The following is an 18,754-nucleotide window of genomic DNA, read 5'->3' on the forward strand; positions in this document are numbered from 1 at the left end:
TGCCAACCCCTGCCATAAAAGATTGAGTGAAAAAAAGGGTTGTGGTTTCCCGTCTTTCCTTTGATTTAAGTAGCTTTGTGGGGGGCTTCCCTGGTGGCGCAGTGGTTGAGAATCTGCCTGCCAATGCAGGGGACACGGGTTCGAGCCCTGGTCTGGGAAGATCCCACATGCCGCGGAGCAACTAGGCCCGTGAGCCACAACTACTGATCCTGCACGTCTGGAGCTTGTGCTCCGCAACAAGAGAGGCCGCGACAGTGAGAGGCCTGCGCACCGCGATGAAGAGTGGCCCCCACTCGCCGCAACTAGAGAAAGCCCTTGCGTGGAAATGAAGACCAAACACAGCCAAAAATAAGTAAATTAATTAATTAATTTTAAAAAAATTATAAGTAGCTTTGTGGGACCCTAGCTGCTAAGTCTCCACTAGTACCTACTTAGTGGCTGGAGGTAGTTGTCTTCTGGTTGGAAAAGAAAATAGAATTTTCCCCTGTGTTTCTAGTGTTTGAAACAAGAGTTTTGATCTGATTGACAGTTTGTCTACCCTCTCCTGTGTGAGGAGTGGGAACATGTCGCGGCTGTTTTTACTTAGGATTTGCACTTCTGCTGTGGTCCCAGCCACCAGTAGGCACCACCTTGGTGTCCTGTGCCAGGAGCCGGGTCGTCCCTTGTGGCCGTTGGGGCTGGACCTGACTTCATGGAGGGTATCGGGTTGTTCCTAACACGCCACCCTCCAGAAAGTGCTGCCAGGATTTCTGCCAAATGGTCCTTAGGAATCCGTCCTCTGGGGCGGGTCGCTGCCTTTCAAGCTCCCCTGAAAGGGGATCGGGACGGAGACATCTGTGGGCTCTTCACCCTCAGTCAGTTCTCTCAAGGGAGAAAGAAGACGGGAGATTCTAGAATTATTTCAAAGTTCTACTGGAAAGCCCCAAAGCAGAGTCAGGGCGGCAGCTCTTCTGTGCAGTGACTTCCAGAGAGGAAACAAGTCCCATCTGAAATCCGAGACTCTGCACCTGTTACCCTCTTAGCGAGCTACAGGGAACTGGGCCTAGAGCTTCAGGAACTCAACCAGAACCTTCTGTGACAACCGTTTGAACCTTTGGTCTGTGGGTATGTCCCACAGTCGTGTGATTTGCTCCTTATCTTTGCTGGTGCGTTCACAGGTGGTCTTAAGTTTACAGCCTAAACCTAGGGCAGAGAAGAAGCGCTCGTCTGAGGTGCAGAGAGAGCACTTCTTTCGCCGGGTGGCCACTGATCCCCAGCTCCTGCCAGGTCTTTGCTCTTGAGAGAAAATACTTCCACTGTTCCTTTTCACTGTGCAGAACTGCACGGAGCGGAGAGGTCTTCACAGTGACCTGACAATGCTGGGGGGAAGCACCCCCCTTCTGATTGACCTACAGCAAACCAGCAAGGGGTCTCCACTGCCACGTGACCTCTGACCACGACCTTGTGGTGAGGGCAGTGCCCTTGAGCTGCTTCTCTGCTGAGAAAGTTCTTAGGCCCTTCAAGTGGAGGTGCCACCGCTGCCTCCAGTTGTGCTGTAGCAACGTGGATTGTGTTGAGTCAACGGCATGGGCCCTGCGGAGCGTCTGCTCCTCTGTCTGGCTACCAGCCAGTCCCTGCCTGTCCTCTTGCCCTTCCCCCCCATGGCAAATGGACACTCAGTCACGTTCCCTTTCCTTGCCTTTGCCTGATCCACAGAACCCCGTGAAGGACTTGGGACATGGTGTCAAGGACTTCAGCAGAGGAGAACATTCTAAGGAAGGGCAGCATGTGAAAGCATCTCTTCTTTCCACGTGAGAAATGAGATACTGGGGTGGGCTCTATGGGCAGCACATGGCTCTGAGCTATAGGGGTGACACCTGGGCGTACCTCAAAGGCTTTCTCATGGCGATTACATAAAGTTGGCTGCTGTGTTTTAGAGCTGTTGGTACGTTGGCTGCAGGTGGCCTTGAAAGAGGGGACGTCTTTGCACTTAGTGCCAGCCTCGCTGCTGCTGGCCCTGGCACCGTGAACAGGAAGGCACTGTCCATATCTTTGGGGTTCCGGCACATGTCTGATGAAGGTGCTCCTCGGTGCTGTGGATGTGGGCTGAGTGAATGCCGGATCTTTTTTTTTTTAATTGGAGTATAGTTGATTTACAGTATTATTAATATATTAATTTTAGGTATAATCTTTCTGATACAGATTTTTATGTGAAGTCTCCCAACATTAGTGTGTCAAACTGATACACTTTTTTCATTCCCATGTAGAACAGTACATCGCAGCTTGCAGGTCACAGTTGAGGCCTCCAAACATAAGGCTCCATCACCAGCTGTATCTTGTCCTCCCAAGGTTGTCATCTTGGTGGCCTTTGACCTCTGGGAGGCCTGCAGTCCTGGAAGCTTTGCCCAGGGACGTGCAGTGGGTCCCCAGAGCGTGGGCAGCACTACCTGTGGCCCAGGTGGAAGGTGCCAAGTAACACTGGGCTGCCGCCGGATCCCCGGGAAACAGACCCACATTTCATTGAGTCTGAGATGCCGTCCGCTGTGAGATGCACCATTATTTTATGTACTACCAAGAAAAAAAATGCTGCCAATCACAAGGGTAAGACGCTACTGATCATAAGGAACGTCCCAGTTCCAGAAACGTTCAGGCGTAAAAGTGTCCATTTTAGGTTTGGTGAGAAGTAGGGTGTCTTGTCAGTTGTGATAAGGACAGGGGTGGCAGCCACCCAGGCAGTGAAGGACAGAGACCACACCCCATCCCCTGCTAAAAAAATTAACCTGCCCCTTACACTATGAGGAGAAATCTGAGCTGGAGACCCCGTTTTAATTTTTACTAAAGAGAGACTACATGAACCTAGACTGTATTTCAAACAACACAAGGGAATAGAATGGAAGATGAAGTTCCCGCCGCTTCTGACCCATCCTCTCAAGGTGAAGCCCTGAGTATTTGGGTCCCTCTGACATCAAGCACGCATGTGCAAGCCGTGCCCCCCTCCCCCTCTCCTCACCCACTGTATTTTGTTGTTGTTGTTAATGTAACTGGGAATGTGGCCTCCACTTTGCTCTTGCTCCAGACCTTTTCCTCTCTAACAGAACCTCTCAAGGCCCCTGCAGAGCCGCATCTAGGGAACCGCCCTGTAGTTCTGAAACAGCTGCTGAGCACCCAGTACACAGTGTGCCAGCCCCAGTGACCAGGGCCTTACTGGTGACGCTGAGGTCGCCTCTGACGTTTTGCTGCTGCACACCAGCCTCAGGGCACGTGCGCCTACATCAGTGGAGCAAAGTCCCAGAAGTGGACTTCTCCATCCAAGGACGTGGGCATTTTTAATTTTGTCATTTTCAAGTTGCCTCCTCCCACCAACAGTGTAGGACAGGTTACTTCTCCCTTTATGCTCACACTTCTTCGCCAGCCCATCTTTGAGCTGAACACGCTATTTCAGTTTCATGTGCATTTTCTTATGTGTGAGGCTGTCTTTTCTTGAGTTGAAAAGTCCTTTTTTCCCTCTCATCTTTGTTACTTTTCCCTCCTGATTTGTAAGGGTGCCTTCCATAAAGGAGTTCTCGCTGCCCGAGACGGTCATTTGAAGCATACACAGATGGCTCTTGTGTGGCTTGGCAGGGTCAGCCGATGGGTGGCCACCTTCACCGGCCACCGAGGACCCTGTGGTACAGTAGCTCAGATCAGAAACCCTTCCCTGTGGTCAGTTGGGGACGTTTTCAGTCCCTCCTCGAGGCCTGTCCACTCCAGCGTCCCATGGATGAGTAGGGTTGAAGATAGGCACCTGGCCAGCAGAGTGGCTTCCTGACACCACCCAGAGCTGCCTGGGTGACGTTGGTGTGTGTTCTGTGTTCTGATGTGTACTGCCCCCAGCAGGGCTTTGAAAAGTGCAGACCATGTGCCAACTAAGTTGGCCAGTGCGCTAAGTTGATACTTGATACTTGATACTTGCTTCCAAAAGCCAGTTCTCATGTCTACCACCATCTTCCTGGCCCAAGTCCCCGTCACCTCCCAGGGCTCTCAGTTCTGTCCCCATCCCCCACAGGCCACTTCCCACACCTAGGATGTCTTCCCTCTCGGCTCTGTGGGGCTGACTCCCATCACTCGGAATGCAGGTCATGCGTATCCTCCTGAGAGAGGCTGGGCCCCATCTAAAGTAGCCACGCCGTCTCTCTGTCCTCACTGCCTGTGTTTTGTTCCTGGCAATTATTAATATCTAACAAGCTGATTTATTGGGTTAGTTATTCCTCTTTCCCTCACTGGAATGGGCGTCATGCAGGTAGCTGCCTCATCTGGCTTATCCACGGCTCTGTCTCCAGTGCCGAGGGCAGTGCCTGGGACGAAGTCAGAATGTGTTCAGTGAGCACGTGAATTATTCTCCAGAGCGGGGCCTCGGCCTTCCTCTCCAGGCCATTGGCAGTGATGAGGGAAGGGTCCCGGTGGGCCACCATGTACTAAGTGGACTGTGGGGTAGACAAACAGGTGGAATGGCTAAGGAGCGTGGCAGTTTGAAGACACGAGTGAGGGAACGGAAGTGAGATCTTCACGGAATCTCTCTAACTCAGGGGATCTCAGCGCATGACCCGGAGTCAAGTGCGCCAACCCCAGCTCCGCCTACAGGCTGTGTGGCCCTGAGCAGTTTCCTTAGCCTCTCTGTATCCACTTCATAGGATTTTTTTTTTTTTGGCCGCGCCCCGCAGCAGGCGGGGTCTTAATTCCCCTCACGGAGGAGTCCCAACCACTGGACCGCCAGGGAACTCCCAGCAGGATTGTTCTAATAATTACATGAGGTCTTACGCGTAGTGAGATTCTCACAGTCCTTGGCACACAGCAAACCCTTTAAGCTACCGTTAAATCACCCCGTTCCACCGAAGTGAAACTCCCCAGGTCTCCCGGCGCCGGGGTTCTCGGTTTGGGCTCAGGTCTGCGCGCCCGCTCTGCGCCAGCAGAGGGCGCTCGCGCGCTGCAGACTAATGCGCCGGTTTGGAGGGGTTGGGCACGGCTGGAGTGGAAGAGGGAACAGATGTGACCTCTGGGCAAGGAGGCACCACTTCTGAGCTGGCGCTCAGGCGTCTGGGTGTGTGCATTTGGCGCAGAGGGAGCCTGCAAGAGACCCGGGGAGGGGGTGCACGACCACCGCCCAACCCCATACCTACCTGGAGGACCCAGTGTACCCGCGTTACCAGCCCACAGTTTACCCAGATTGAGCTACGGTCCAGAAGGCCGTCGCCAATGGCGCCCAGCCTGGGTGTTCATGGTGGGGTCCTGCAGCTATGCCAAGGCGGTCTCTGGCTTCAGGGGTCGCCAACAAATGCTTCAGGGGCCTGATGAGGGCTGCTACAAACTGGGAAACTGAACTTTTTGCCTCAGGAAGGAGGGCTCAGGATGGCCACATCTTTCAGTTTTTTGAGAGAAAAGCCAGACATCAAGATTTAGTAAAATATCTTGGGCTTCCCTGGTGGCGTAGTAGTTGAGAGTCCGCCTACCGATGCAGGGGATGTGGGTTCGTGCGGTCAGGGAAGATCCCACATGCCGCGGAGCGGCTGGGCCCGTGAGCCATGGCCGCTGAGCCTGCACGTCCGGAGCCTGTGCTCCACAACGGGAGAGGCCACAACAGTGAGAGGCCCGCGTACCGCAAAAAAAAAGATTTAGTAAAATATCTCAATTTTTGTGGTGTCAATGGATTAAAGGCTTTTTAAATTTTAATCACCAGTTACTACCTCCAAGCTACCTTTTAACTCTCCCTTGGAGAAAGGCATTTTGAGGAAAAACCACGTCCCCTCCTTTCTTCGCCTGCCCACCCTATCCTCCTCCTTCAGGCCTCAGTTTACAGGTCACCTCCTACATCTGGGTTAGGAGCCAAACCTTATCCCCGAGCTTTCCCAGTGGAACTTTCATCCACTGATTTGTTCGTTCATTCATTTATTCAACAAACATTTATTGAACATTTTCTATGTGCTGATCTCTGTACTGGAGTCACAGCAGAGAACAAAACAAACCAAAAGTCCCTGTCTTTTGAGCTAACATTGGAATAGAAGAGACAAAGTGAATTCGCAATGTCATTTCAAAGCATGAAGCACGTACCTGAAGTACCCCAGTAAGAGCATGGGATGGGAAGGCAGCAATGGGCAGGGAGGGCCTTTCTGAGGAGGTAACTCCAAATGTGCAGAGGAGCTTCTGTGCCCAGAACCTGGCAGGGTGGACAGTTCCTGGTGAAGGGAACCACAAGAGCAAGGGCCCTGGGGTGGGAAGATACATGTCACCCCAGGATGGATCAGTGAACACATGGATGTGCTGTGCCAGGCCCTGTGCCGGGCACTGGGGAGGCAACAGCTGATGAATGAATGAACAGACCCAGGGCTTGCCCAAATCCAGCTGCCTCTGCTCTGGTGTCAGCAGCTTGGTCACAGGCCTCTCCCCATACACTCTGGCCTCATACACAGCCTGGCTGGAAATTTTCCAGTCCCATCTCTGGCTGGAAAGGCCCTTGCACAGCCCCAGGTATCACCCCCCCAATCTGGCTTGAGCCCACTTTTTTTGTGGCCTAAACACTGGGCCAGAGTCCACGTGGCTTATCCAGGGGTGTGGGGTGGAGAGGGAAGCTGAGCTGATATCTGACTTCCCTGGGCCGGGGTGGGCAGGATGTCCCAGGAACATCAGGCCTTTCCAGAGGAAGGCAGTGATCTGGGGGCTACAGAAGCCCCCACCCCACTTTTGCCCTGGGCCGGGGTCCAGCCCGGATGAAATGAGATCTTCCTTAAAGGGTGGCAAGGTTGGCACATCCGGTCATGAACAGCACACAGAGCGAGGATACATCTGTCTTGTCTGTCTGACTCTTGCTCGTCCAACAAGTATTGTGAGGGCATCCTCTGTGCCAGGCACTGGGGCTGCAGAAATGGACAGGACAGAAAATCTCTGCCGTCATTCCAGGCATGGGAGACAGAGAGTAAAGTAATAATGAATAAAGAAGATAATTTCACAACTGGATCAGGACAATAAGAACAGTACAGTGATGGAATTCCCTGGGGGTCCAGTGGTCAGGACTCAGCACTTTCACTGCCGGGCCTGGGTTCAATCTCTGGTTGGGGAACTAAGATCCCACAAGCCGAGTGGCGTGGCCAAAAGAAAAGAACAGTACAGTGAGCTGATGTGGTAGAGAGGAGAAAGGGTGGGAGCTGCTTTACATGGGTGGTCAGAGATGACCTCTAAGGAATGACATCTGAGCTGAGTGCTCACTGGAGAAAGAATTGGCAGAGGGAGCAGCTGGTGCAAAGGTCCTGAGGCGGGCATGAGCTCAGTGGGAGAAAGGAACATCAAGGAAGCCACTGTGGCTGGAGCAGAGTATGTAAGTGTGTCGGCTGTAGGATTGAGGAGGATGAGATGGAGGCAGACCCCTCAGACCCTCGAGGACAGCTGTGATGGGAAGAATGATAGTGGCCTCCGCATAGGGTGATGTGAGGGTTAAATGAGACAGTACAAGAAAGTGTCTAAAACACAATATAGCGATTATTATTACTATTATTATCAATCACCAACATCCTCCCTAGGTCTGGGCCTTGGGACCATCCTAAGAAGGGCTGTCCAATCTTTCAGGTTCCATCTGTGGCTTGTAGCATAGCGGTCGCCGCTGTTGGCCCAGTTGCCCCCACCAGGGCCTAGGGGATGGGAATGAACACTGCCTGGCACGAAGTGATGGCTCAGCCAGCTCCAGGAGTCCCTGAGGGGCACCCCAGCCTAGAGCAGTGGTCTCCCCTCCCAAGGAGTCATACCCTGCTACCATGCCCCAGCCATTCACAATTGGGGGGCATCTCCCCCAGCTTGGTCTAAATCCTAGTACCCCTGGGTCACCCTGAGCTGATGATTTGACTTTTCTGAGCCTCAGGCAGGGCCACCACCTGCCCAGGCCAGCCCTGCACCCCACCCTCAGCCCCCGCAGTGGCTCCGGCGCCCAAGCCATGGGTTCTTTGGAATGTGATTATTTTTCTTCCCAGATAATTCAGGCCAGAAGACGGGGCTGGCCACTTCCGGCCACACTGTTCTCACTGCCTTCCTGACCTTTCTCACTCCACAAACTTGACACTGTGGTCAGAAGCCTAAAGCCAGACCCAGGAGCCCCCATGCCTCCCCCTCTTGCCCAGGCCCCTGATCATCACCCAGCTCTGGGAATCTGACTGTAAACACCCAGGACCCCCAGCTGCCCCTTTCTCACAAACCCCACCTGAGAACATGCTTACCCAGCCATGGATGTCAGGGAGCGTTGCACTCTACAGTTTACAGGGTGATTTCAAACCATAGAGCTCCCTGGAGCTTCCCAGTTAACCCAGGGACACTTCAGCATCCACCCTTCCACATTTATTCATTCAACAAGTATTTAATGAGCACCTACTGTGGGCCCAGTGGATACAGCAGGGAGAAGAACAGGCAGAAACACCTGCCCTCATGAAATTGACATTCTGGGTGTGGTAATGGTGTATGGAGCAGGGAGAAACAATAAACAAGTGAAAATTCAATTATGTAGAATATTGGTTGGTGATCAATTCTATGGAGGAAACTAAAGCAGGGTGGGGAGTGCTGGTGATAGGAGTAAGGCAGGGAAGCCCTGATATTTGAGAAGGTGGTATTTGAATACAGACTTGAAAAAGGTAAGGAATTGAATCATGTGGACAGCGGGGTGCGGGGCGGGAAGAATCTTTCTGGCAGAGGAAACAGCCAGTGCAAAGGCCCTGAGGCAGAAACATGCCTTATTTATTGGAGAAACAGCCAGGAGGCCAGTGCAGCTATAACAGAGTGAGTGAGGGGGAGGAGGGAGAGGATGAGGTCCAGGAGACAAGGCACAGATCGTGCAGGGCATTGTAAAGATTCACCTTTTCCTCTGAGGGAGATGGGAGCTGTGTAGAGGAGAAACAGATGTGACTCAGGTTTTCACGAAGTTCCTCTTGCTGCAGGCCGTGGGGCAAGGGTGGAACAGGGGACCAGGGAAGAGATGGAGACAGACCCCAGGTAGGGAGGTAGGGAGGAGAGGATGGGACCACCCTGGGCATTCCCAGGAGAGCAAGTAAGAAGTGGGTGGATGCTGACACTGTGTGTCATTGATTAGAGGATGTGTGTTTTTTTCACATGGTGTCTCCACTGACCCCACCCTTCCCAAAGGCCCTGAGGTGGTAGGAGATGCTAACAATGCTGGGTGACCTTGGGCTGTTTGCTGGCCCCTGAGCCTCAGTCCCCTCAGCCTGACCACAGGCCATGACTCAGAGCCCTGAGTCCCCCCCCCCGAAAAAACCCAGCCCCAGGAGGAATACTTTAACCTCCCTGCTCACTCCCAGCCCAGGACCGGATCCATTAGGCTGACGTCCTGTGACATTTTTACCCAAGGCCAGTGCTTCCTGTGAAACTATAGATATGTGACCCTCAAGCCTGGCAGAGCAGTGACCCTGGGGGGGCTCTGAGCAAGGCCCAGGGAGGCAGACACCAGCCAGGCAGGGCTGGATCTGCAAGGGCTGTGTGTGGTGGTCTCCACACCCAACACAGCTCTGTTCAGATTAATCACAAAAGCAGCACCCGTGACTGGACACTTGGTACAGCCAAGCACCTTCCTGGCCCGAGTTCCTGGAGGCCAGCACAGCCCTGGTGCGGGAGGAGGGCGGTGGGCAGGGACCCTGAGGCTCAGAGAGGGATGCCATTGGCCCAAGACACACAGCTGGTAAGTGGATGATGGGGGCTCGAATGGGCATCTGAGCAACTCAGGATTATCTGCTCCACGGCCGGGCTGCAAGTCAGTTGCAGCTGCTACAGTCCTGACCCCTGGGGGGCCCTAGAGAAGGGTGCAGGGGTCCTTGAATCTGAGGAGCAGTCAAGAATGCCGTGTGTGTGTGTGTGTGTGTGTGTGTGTGTGTGTGTGTGTGTGGATGTAGGAAAAGAAATCCAGAAAGAAACACTCCAGTATTCTAACACCCTCACTCCAGCCAGTTCTGGACAAGGGGCTGCCCCCTCCCTGGGACACTTGGCAGTGTCTGGAGACATTTTGGTTGTCACAACTGTAGGGGTGCTACTGGCATCCGATGGGTAGGGACCAGCGGTGCTAACCATCCTACAGGGCACAGAGCACCCCCAGAGCAGACAGCCAGCCAGCCAGTCCACAATGTCAGCGGTACCAGGGAGGAGAAACACTGGCTCCAGCCTGTGTGAACAATGGGGGTGGCGGGTGTATTTCTTCCCTTTAGCTTGTCCTATTTTTTAAAGAGAAGTGATTAAGAGTATGAGTATGCAGCCAGGACTGGGGTTTATATCGCATCTCCCCAGCTGTGTACCCCTGGGCAAGTGTCCTTATCTTCCTGATCACTAGCTGTGCTGTGGGAGCACACCCACCTCCAGCGGCTGTGGGAAGATTCAGTGCGACGATGTCTGTGAAGGGGCTGGCTCAGTAGACCCTCAATTCGGGAGAAGTTAATGTTTGTGTCGTTAGGAAAAAATAATAATAATATGCCCAAGGGCTGGGCCAGCATGTCATATAAAGTCACTCGGGTCGCCCTGACCCAACGCTTTGAGGGAAGGATTGTTTTTTATCCCTTATTTGGCAAATGAAGAAATTGAGGGGGATTCCCTGGTGGTGCAGTGGTTAAGAATCCGCCTGCCAACACAGGGGACAGAGATTCGATCCCTGGTCCGGGAAGATCCCACATGCCGTGGAGCAACCAAGCCCACGTGCCACAACTACTGAGCCCGCGAACCACAACTACTGAGCTCGTGGGCCACAACTACTGAAGCCTGCGCACCTAGAGCCCGTGCTCCGCAACAAGAGAAGCCACCACAGTGAGAAGCCTGTATACTGCAACAAAGAGTAGACCCCGCTCGTCGCAACTAGAGAAAGCCCACGTGCAGCAACAAAGACCCAACGCAGCCAAAAATAAATAAATAAATAAATAAAAAGACATGGAGGTACAGAGAGGTTAGGCAATTTGCCTGATGTCACACAGTAAGGGGCAGAGCAGGGACTGGAACGCTCGCTTCGAGACCCAAGTCCCCACCTGTCAACCACTGGCTCTCTCACTGCCTCTAACATCAAGTAAACGGGCTTTTTCAGTTGGGTTTTCCCAATTGTCTTCTCTAAAGCTTGGGATGATTAAGTCTTCGTTGGAATTCAGATCACTGCTAAAATGACAGGTGCCCCTTGTATTTGGCCACTACCCTCCTGCCTGGGCCCTAGACACCCTGCTTTATGGTGGATCCCAAGAGAAGGGCCAAGACCCCTGGGGATTTCACGCCCCCTCCTGTCCTGAGCCGACTTCAAAACCCTCCTTGTTGTGAGCCCTGCTTTGATTTCAGGCATTTTATGGGCATGAAATCCAAGCCTTGGTCCTTCTGAAGATACGGTGTTCCTCGGGGGTGGGGTGGTCTTATAGGGCCATTGGACAGGCCACGGGGCAGGGCTTGGGCTTTGAAAGGATCTGAGGGAAAGTCTAATCACCCCTTTAGGATCTGGGGCCATGTTCTGGGAGAACAGGACCACAAGCGCACTCCTCTTAGCAAGCACCTGTGGGCCAGGTGCCCTGCCAGCCCGGGGCAGGCTTCATCTCATGCACTCTCCATAGCAGTTTCCACGAAGCCCGTGATATTCCCCCCAAGTACAGATGGGGAAACTGAGGCTCAAGGAAGAGCAGCCACTCAACCATCACTCAGCACAGAGCCAGGTTCTAGGCTCCTTCCTTTGCATCTCGCCACCTCCCTCATTCCAGAGGCCACAGTGAGAGGGACTAAGGGCAGACAGGTGGACAAATTCCCTCCCAACGTCCTAGGCTTTGAGCTCTAATGGACGGTGCTGAGAGTTCCTTGGGTGGACAGTCTGCGGAATATCCAGAAAGTGGGGACAAGCGCTGGCTGCAGCGTATCTGAAAGGCATCAGCATCATGGGTGGTGAGGTGCCCAGAACCTCAGCCCCCGGTGTCCAAGCTGGGTGTGGACATGAGTTTCTGGGGATGGGGTGGGGGTGGCACCTGCAGAACCTGATTTCCTTGTCACTTTAGCTGGACGACTTCAACATCTCCTCACACCCACCCCCTCACTGGCTGGACGGCCTCTAGCTCCCTCCACCCCGAAATCCAAGCAGGTACCCCAGTCTGCAAAGCCAGTCATAAGGGATGAGGGCAAACAGCCATCTGGCCACACCCGACTGGCCCTGGACCACCCACCAGAGCTGAGCTGCTCACGGCTCATTCTTCTGTTCCTGTTCCATACGAGGAACCTGTATGTATTTTCTGCAGCTGCCGTAACAAATTGCTACAAACTTGGTGGCTTGAAACAAGAGGAATGTATTCTCCCATGGTTCTGGAAAATTCCAAAATCAACGTGTCAGCAGGGCCATACCCCCTCTGAAGGCTCTAGGAAAGAATCTTCCCCTGCTGTTCCAGCTCACGGGGGCTCCTGGCGTTCCTTGGCCTGCAGACGCAGCCCTCCAGTCTTGGCCTCCATCTTCACGTGGCCTTCTGTGTGTCTGTGTCCTCTTCTCATAAGGACACAAGTTGCTGGCTTAAGGGCCCCCCAGTCCAGTATGATCTCATTTTAAGATCCCGGACTAATGATATCTGCAAAGATCCTGTTTCCAAATATGGTCACATACTGAGCTTCTGGGTAGACGTGAATTTGGGGGGGGACACATTATTCAAGTCACTACAAGCACCTACTGTGTGCTCCAGGCCCTGGGGACAGAGTAGTGAACCAGACAGGGCAGGCTCAGCCCTCATGGAGTTCCAGTTCAGAGGTGGGCTGGGGAGGGACAGAAACAGATAATTACAGAAATGATGGTGCAGTAAACTCCACCAGGAAATGTTGGACTCGGGACACGCATGGCCAGAGGTGGAGCCTTCGGCTGGGCTGGGGCCAGACCATCAGCCTCCCCCTAGCCGACTCGCTGCATCCCCCAGGTCTGTGCAGTGGCCTTCCTCCCCACTCTTAGTCCCCTCATACTCGACCTGGGGCCTCAGCTCAGGACTCACCTCCTGGGAGCCTCCTCGACCCCACAGGGGCCCACTCTGGGCACCCAAGGCCCCCTAAATTTCTGCCCAGCATCAGTAGATGGTAGGGTTGTATTTTTTTAACTTGGGATTCTTCAAGTCTATTTATTTACAAAAAGAATGCTTTCTGTAAACAAATAATAATAATAATTGAAAGCATTGATAGAAAAATGCAGTGACTTTCTCCCCTCCATAAGTCCACTGTCTGGAAATTATCTGGTAGATGCACTCAGCATAGTCAATGGTACACAGTAGGTGCTCCATAATGTTTGAATACATGGATGGCCAGTACTAGGCCCTGGAGACAGTGAGATGATTAAGTGGCCGCCCCTGGGGTACAATCTCTATGCTGCCCAGTCTAGAGTGGGCACACAGGTGGTGCTCCATGAATGCTGGTGGTGGCTGGGGAGTTGCCTGTGGGGTCTCCTCCATCTTTGCTGCTGTCCCTGGTGAGGGGGCCCCTTAGTGCAATCAGGGTGAAGTATGGCTGCAGGGATGTGGGAAATTCCAGCCCATGGCCTCAGGGAATTTCCTTCTGGGCCTCCAATCCTCCAGGGGCCAGCTTTCAGCATCCGGGTCTTCTGTCCACAGCCGCTGCCCAGACATCAGGAACTTGCAAGGTAGGGTCCACTGGTTAATCCATGAGCACTTATTGAGCACCTACTGTGAGCTGGAGGTCATGTTACCTGCTCAGTGGTAAATAAGACCAGCCCTGTCTCTCCCTCATGGAGCTTGTGTTCTAGGTTGGGGGACAGACACAGACAAATCAGTAAGATATCGGGACCCAGTGCCAGGGAGAAAGAAGGCAGAAGGGTTCAGGGAGTGGCAGATATTAAATAAGGAAATCAGGGCAGCCTCCTGGAAGAGGTGACATTCGACAGAGAGTCAGAAGGGGAGGAGGGAAAGTTAGATGTCTGGGAAAGAACATTTGGGAAAAGCAGAGGAAAGGCCTGTGGTGTGAGGTTGTCTTCAGGTCCAAGGAAGAGGGAGGAACTGATGTGGCAGAAGCCAAGGGAGGAGGGAAGGGAGGAGATGGAGCATGTCCCATGGGGCTTTGTGGCCGCTGAGAGGATGCTGGCTGTTCTCTAGATGAGGTGGGTGGGAGCCATGGAAGGTAAGAGCACAGAACAGACCTGATTTGGATCTCACACAGGGTCCTCATCCTCAGCCCTATGAATGTTGAGGTCAGATCGTTCTCAGTCGTGGGACTGTCCAGGCACTGGAGGATGGTTTGGCAGCCCCTCTGGCCTCCACCCTCCAGATGCCAGTAGCATCCCCTCTGTCGGTTGTGACAACCAAAATGTCCCCAGACATGACCACACGTCCCCCAGGGGTGGGGGGCAAATCGCCCTGTTAGCCTGCAAGGAGAGATTATCAGGGAGCGAGGCAGGAAGTGAGGAGACCTGTGAGGAAAGGTCTGCGACAGTCCGGCCTGGGAAGCTGGTGGTGGGTGTTGGGGAGAAGCCATTGGTTCTGGATCTAGTTTGAAGTAGGAGCAGACAGGAGGTGCTGACAGGTTGGATGGCGGTTTTCTGGCTGAGCCACTGGGTCCAGGAAGCCCGGAGGCGGGCTTCCTGTGTGATCTGTGTGTGATCTGTGTCGTGTGGGAATGGAGCTGGGTCTGGACGTGTGGGTCCTGGGAGTCATTGGGCTGTGGGCCTTGGTGGAGCAGGAATAAAATACCAGAGCTCACTGAGGGGGAGGGTCAATGAGAAAGTCCTGGATTTGGGGAGTTCCCTGGTGGTCCAGTGGTTAGGACTCTGTCCTTCCACTGCAGGGGGCACGGGTTCGATCCCCGGTCAGGGAACTAAGATCCCACGTGCCTTGAGGTGCAGCCCCCCCCCAAAAAATTCCGAATATAAAGAAAGTCCTGGATTTGGCTGCACAGGTGCGGGGAGAACTTGTCACGGCCTCCCCTTAGGAAGCGTGGTATGCTGGGCCGCCCCTTACCCACATGATCTCATCTGATTCTCACAGCAGCCTTTCAAGGCTGGAGCCCTTGGTAGCCCCAGTTACAGATGAGAATGCAGGGGCCCAGAGAGGCTGATTGACTTGCCTGAGGTTACACAGCAAGTCAGGCATAGGGATGGAGAGGAAGCCAGCCCACCCCGATGCCCAAACCCTGGTCCGCATCCAGCCCCTGGTGGCGGGCTGGGTGGGGGTGGGGGTGGTTGTCAAGGGGAGGGAGGCTTTATTTTCTAACTTCGCGGTTTTCTTTATTTTCTAAAGTTTCTGCAGTGAGCATGTTTGTCTTTTGCATTCAAAAGGAAATAAAACCAAGAAAGGGGTGTTTTGACTTGTCTCTTTTTAGGAGACATTCCTTGTGAGGTTGTTCCCCTGCTCACCCCACAGAACAGCTGACTGGCTCTGGGTCTCAGTTTCCTGTCGGCAGCATCGCTGGTGGGCTGACACAAGGAAACAAACTTCAGGGAGGGCAAATTAGCGCGACTCTCAAGAGAGTAAATAGGACTCCTCTGAGATTCTCCTAAGAGCTGATCATCTAGAAAATACTTGCCTGAAAAAAAAAAAAAGGAAGTACTTGCCTAAGTCCCCAAAGACATGGATGGGGGTGGGGTCCACCCCAGCATGGTCTGTGGTAGCAAAAACAGGCAACAACCTAAAAGTTCATCAAGGGGAGCCTGGAGAATAAGCTGAGGTGCCTTCCCAGGATGGAATACTACGCAGCTGTGAAAAAGAACAAGGCTGCAGGGAGGTGCCCAGGATATATTGTGAAGAGCCTGGAGCTGCACAATGTGTATCTTGATACTATCTGTAAAACAAAGACAACATAGGAAAACAACACAGGAACGGGAAGAGATGTGGAGTTGTTTGTGGATTCTCAGACAATCCCTGGAAAGTACCGGAAGACACTCTTAACAGGGGCAGGGCTAAGGGTCAGAAGCAGGAAGAAGTCTTGGTTTTTTCTTTCTTTCTTCTCCTCCAGTTGTTATTATTCATTAATACAAAAGAGTTCAGGCCAACAAAGAAAACATAAAGACTAACATCCTCACCACACAACCTAAGAAAGACACTATGGAGAGAACTGCGCCCCGGTAACCCCTCCCAGTTACTTTCCTCCCGGCTCACAGGAACTGCTGTTCTGAACCTGCAACTTATCCTTCCCACGAGTGTCTTCACTTTGCTATGCACTTAGCACCCCTTGAATTTTAACCGAGTTTTGTACTTTGTTTTCCGTGTGGGTTACCTTTCCCCTCAGGGATATAGAAAATTAATTTCAAAGAAGTTTTCTTGCATTGTCACCCCTCCAGATTGCTCCTGGAGCTTCAGTTTCCTGGAACAGAGGGCTGCACCCCTCGTCTGGGCCCCCATAGGCCCTGAGCAGAGCAGAGGAGCTGGCGGTGGAGCAGATCAAGTCCTGGGCACAGCAGCTCTAGCTCGCTCGCCGGGCTTCTGCAGGCCCGGGGCGTGGAGCCAGCAGGCTGGAGCCAGGCGGCCTCCCGGGCCTCCTCACAGCCGCTTTTGATAAAGCCCCTCTGTGCACAGGGTGGGGGGGCCAGGCCGGCTGGAGCCAGCTCACATCTGGAGGCCAGCACAGGCCTGGGGCAGCCGGCGCGGCTGACAGTGGCGCCACCCCGAGCCACACGCCCGGCACTGGGTAAACAGCCCCGCGCCCACCCAGCAGCTCACCTTTCGCCCACAAGGCTGCCTTTCTTCTCGGACCCAGGACGAGGCCACCACGAACATTCCTCCCGGCACAGGGCAGAACGGGCCGCTGACCTCGAGGCTGGGCCGAAATCTGAATCCAGGTACCAGGCGATGGAGGCGGGCGTGGGGGCTGTGGGAAAGCACCTACTATGTGCGGGGCATTGAGCTCATTTCAGGCTCACTGCTGCCCTGGGAGGGGAAACAGGTGGCTGAGAGTGTGTGCACTGGAGCCAGAAGACCTGGGTTCAAATCCCACCTCCAGCTGTGTGACCTTGGGCAAGGCACTCAACCTCTCTGAGCCTCTGTTTTGTCCTCTGTAAAATGGAAATTATAATAGTCCCTCCCTCAGCAGGTTATGGGAATATTAAAGAAGTTACCCTGGGAATTCCCTAGTGGTCCAGTGGTTAGGACTCTGCACTTCCATTGCAGGGGGCCCAGGTTCGATCCCTGGTCAGGGAACTAAGATCCTGCATGGCACGGCCAAAAAATTAAATTAAATTTTATAAAAAGGAAGTTACCCTCAGTCAATTGCTCAGAAGAGTTCCTGGATTATAAATACTTGATACTACTATGACTTCTCAGTCACTCATTCAACAAAGCTGAACTCAGGGTGTTCTGTGCTGGGTACGAGGGTTAAGATGGTAAAAAATGGGGGATTCAGCCCTCACTCAAGGAGCTGCATCCCTGCTTAGCTGACGAGGCTACTGCCCAGCCACCCAAGGGACATCCAGGGCCAGCCTGGGCTCCAGGCCAGGGCTCCACACTCCTTTCCCTAGGGATCACAACCCATTACCTGCCTGGGGGCAGCAGGCCGGGGTCCTCGCCTCATGTGCCAAGAGGTTGGTGAGTGGGGGCAGGAAGCAGCCACATTACCTGACTTCAGACCAGGTGAAGCCTCTCCAGTCACACCAAGTTCTGCATTTTCCTGGCGGCGAGGCCCTCACCATGTCCTGTTGCCTCCATGACGGGGCAGGAACAACAACACAGCTACCTCCTGACCCTCCGTGCCCTCATCTGCCAGAGGGGCGATAGCACAGGTACCAGTCATGGCGTGGCGCTGGGGAGGCTCTGTGAGTGAGACCACGGGAAGGGAACAAAGCCTGGCACAAAGGAAGAGGTCTGAGTGGAAGCCAGGGTGGCTTCCTAGAGGAGGCCATCGTGCTCCCGGGGGTGGGGGTGGGGCGGGGGAGGAGAAGCAGGAATCAAAGGAGGCTCAGGGAGTGAGAAAGACAGAACTGAGCCCCTGCAACGTACACAGCCCGCACTGCCCAGAAGTTCACGAGAGCCAGGTCACTGTTCCAGCAATCGGCAAGGTCTGTGCTCTAGCCATCCTCATTTCACAGATGAAGACACTGAGGCCCAGAAAGCAAAACTAACTTATTCCCTCAGGGACTAAAAGCCAGAGTAGAATTTGAACCCAAGGGGCCATAATGCCTCCCTCCCTCCTGCTCTCCTTCCTCCCTTCCTTCCTTGGGTCTTTACTGCGCCCCCAACTGTGTGCTGGATTCACAGACACAAGCAAACCCAGGGTCAACCCTCAGGAGCCCCTGCCTCACACCTCTGTCAACCACCAACCTGGAACCGTCCCTTGCCCCTCCTGGGCCTCGGTTTCTCTCCTTCGAGCAATGGGTTCAACTGCTACAGCCCCTTCTGGCCCAGCATCCTGACTCAGGGCAGAGGGATGAGCGGCAGCCAGGGCCGGCTGGCGGGGGCCTCCCTGCCCCAACCAGGCAGGCTGGGGGTCCTCCACCTGCTGCCACCCCCCAGTCCCCCGTGAACCTGCTCGCCAGGCTGGAGCCAGCCGCCATCTGGAGCGACGGGCTGTTTATGGAGCCAGGCGGCGGCGGCCCTGGCCCTGACCCCGCCAATCTGGAAGCGATTAGCGGCCCAGGCTGGGGAGTATTCGGAGTTCCAGTCAGTGGGTCGGGAGCCCCCCCCCCAACCCCACACCCTGCACCACCCGGAGCCAAGGCCGCTCTGGGGGTCTCCGAGGAGCCCCCTTTCTTGCAGGGCGCTCCAGCTCGGACCCGCTCCAGGGCCTAGAGCTCTGAAAACCAGCAGCCGGGAGGCTGGGCCACACACAGGCCAGGATGCGGGGGTGG

At 54.1% G+C, this 18,754-nt stretch overlaps 1 long non-coding RNA gene and 1 other non-coding gene across 3 annotated transcripts in view; both read left to right on the forward strand.

The window, feature by feature from the left end:
- Positions 1-293: 293 nt before the first annotated feature.
- The window catches only part of LOC112403102 (uncharacterized), a 23,189-nt gene continuing 4,728 nt past the window's right edge, over positions 294-18,754 (forward strand). Inside the window, exons 1-3 of one of the 2 annotated variants that reach the window (XR_003003842.1) lie at positions 294-352; positions 1,696-1,790; positions 16,256-16,753. This is a non-coding gene — a long non-coding RNA (uncharacterized LOC112403102). Of the gene's footprint in view, positions 1,791-16,255; positions 16,754-18,754 lie in introns of both variants that reach the window. The other variant, XR_003003841.1, reaches the window with a different exon arrangement.
- TRNAG-UCC (transfer RNA glycine (anticodon UCC)) lies at positions 17,039-17,111 on the forward strand. Its single transcript has one exon. It is a non-coding gene; the product is annotated as a tRNA-Gly (tRNA).

This window comes from Neophocaena asiaeorientalis, unplaced genomic scaffold (genome assembly GCF_003031525.2).
Source record: "Neophocaena asiaeorientalis asiaeorientalis breed wild unplaced genomic scaffold, Neophocaena_asiaeorientalis_V1.1 scaffold606, whole genome shotgun sequence".
In the NCBI taxonomy this organism is placed as follows: domain Eukaryota; kingdom Metazoa; phylum Chordata; class Mammalia; order Artiodactyla; family Phocoenidae; genus Neophocaena; species Neophocaena asiaeorientalis.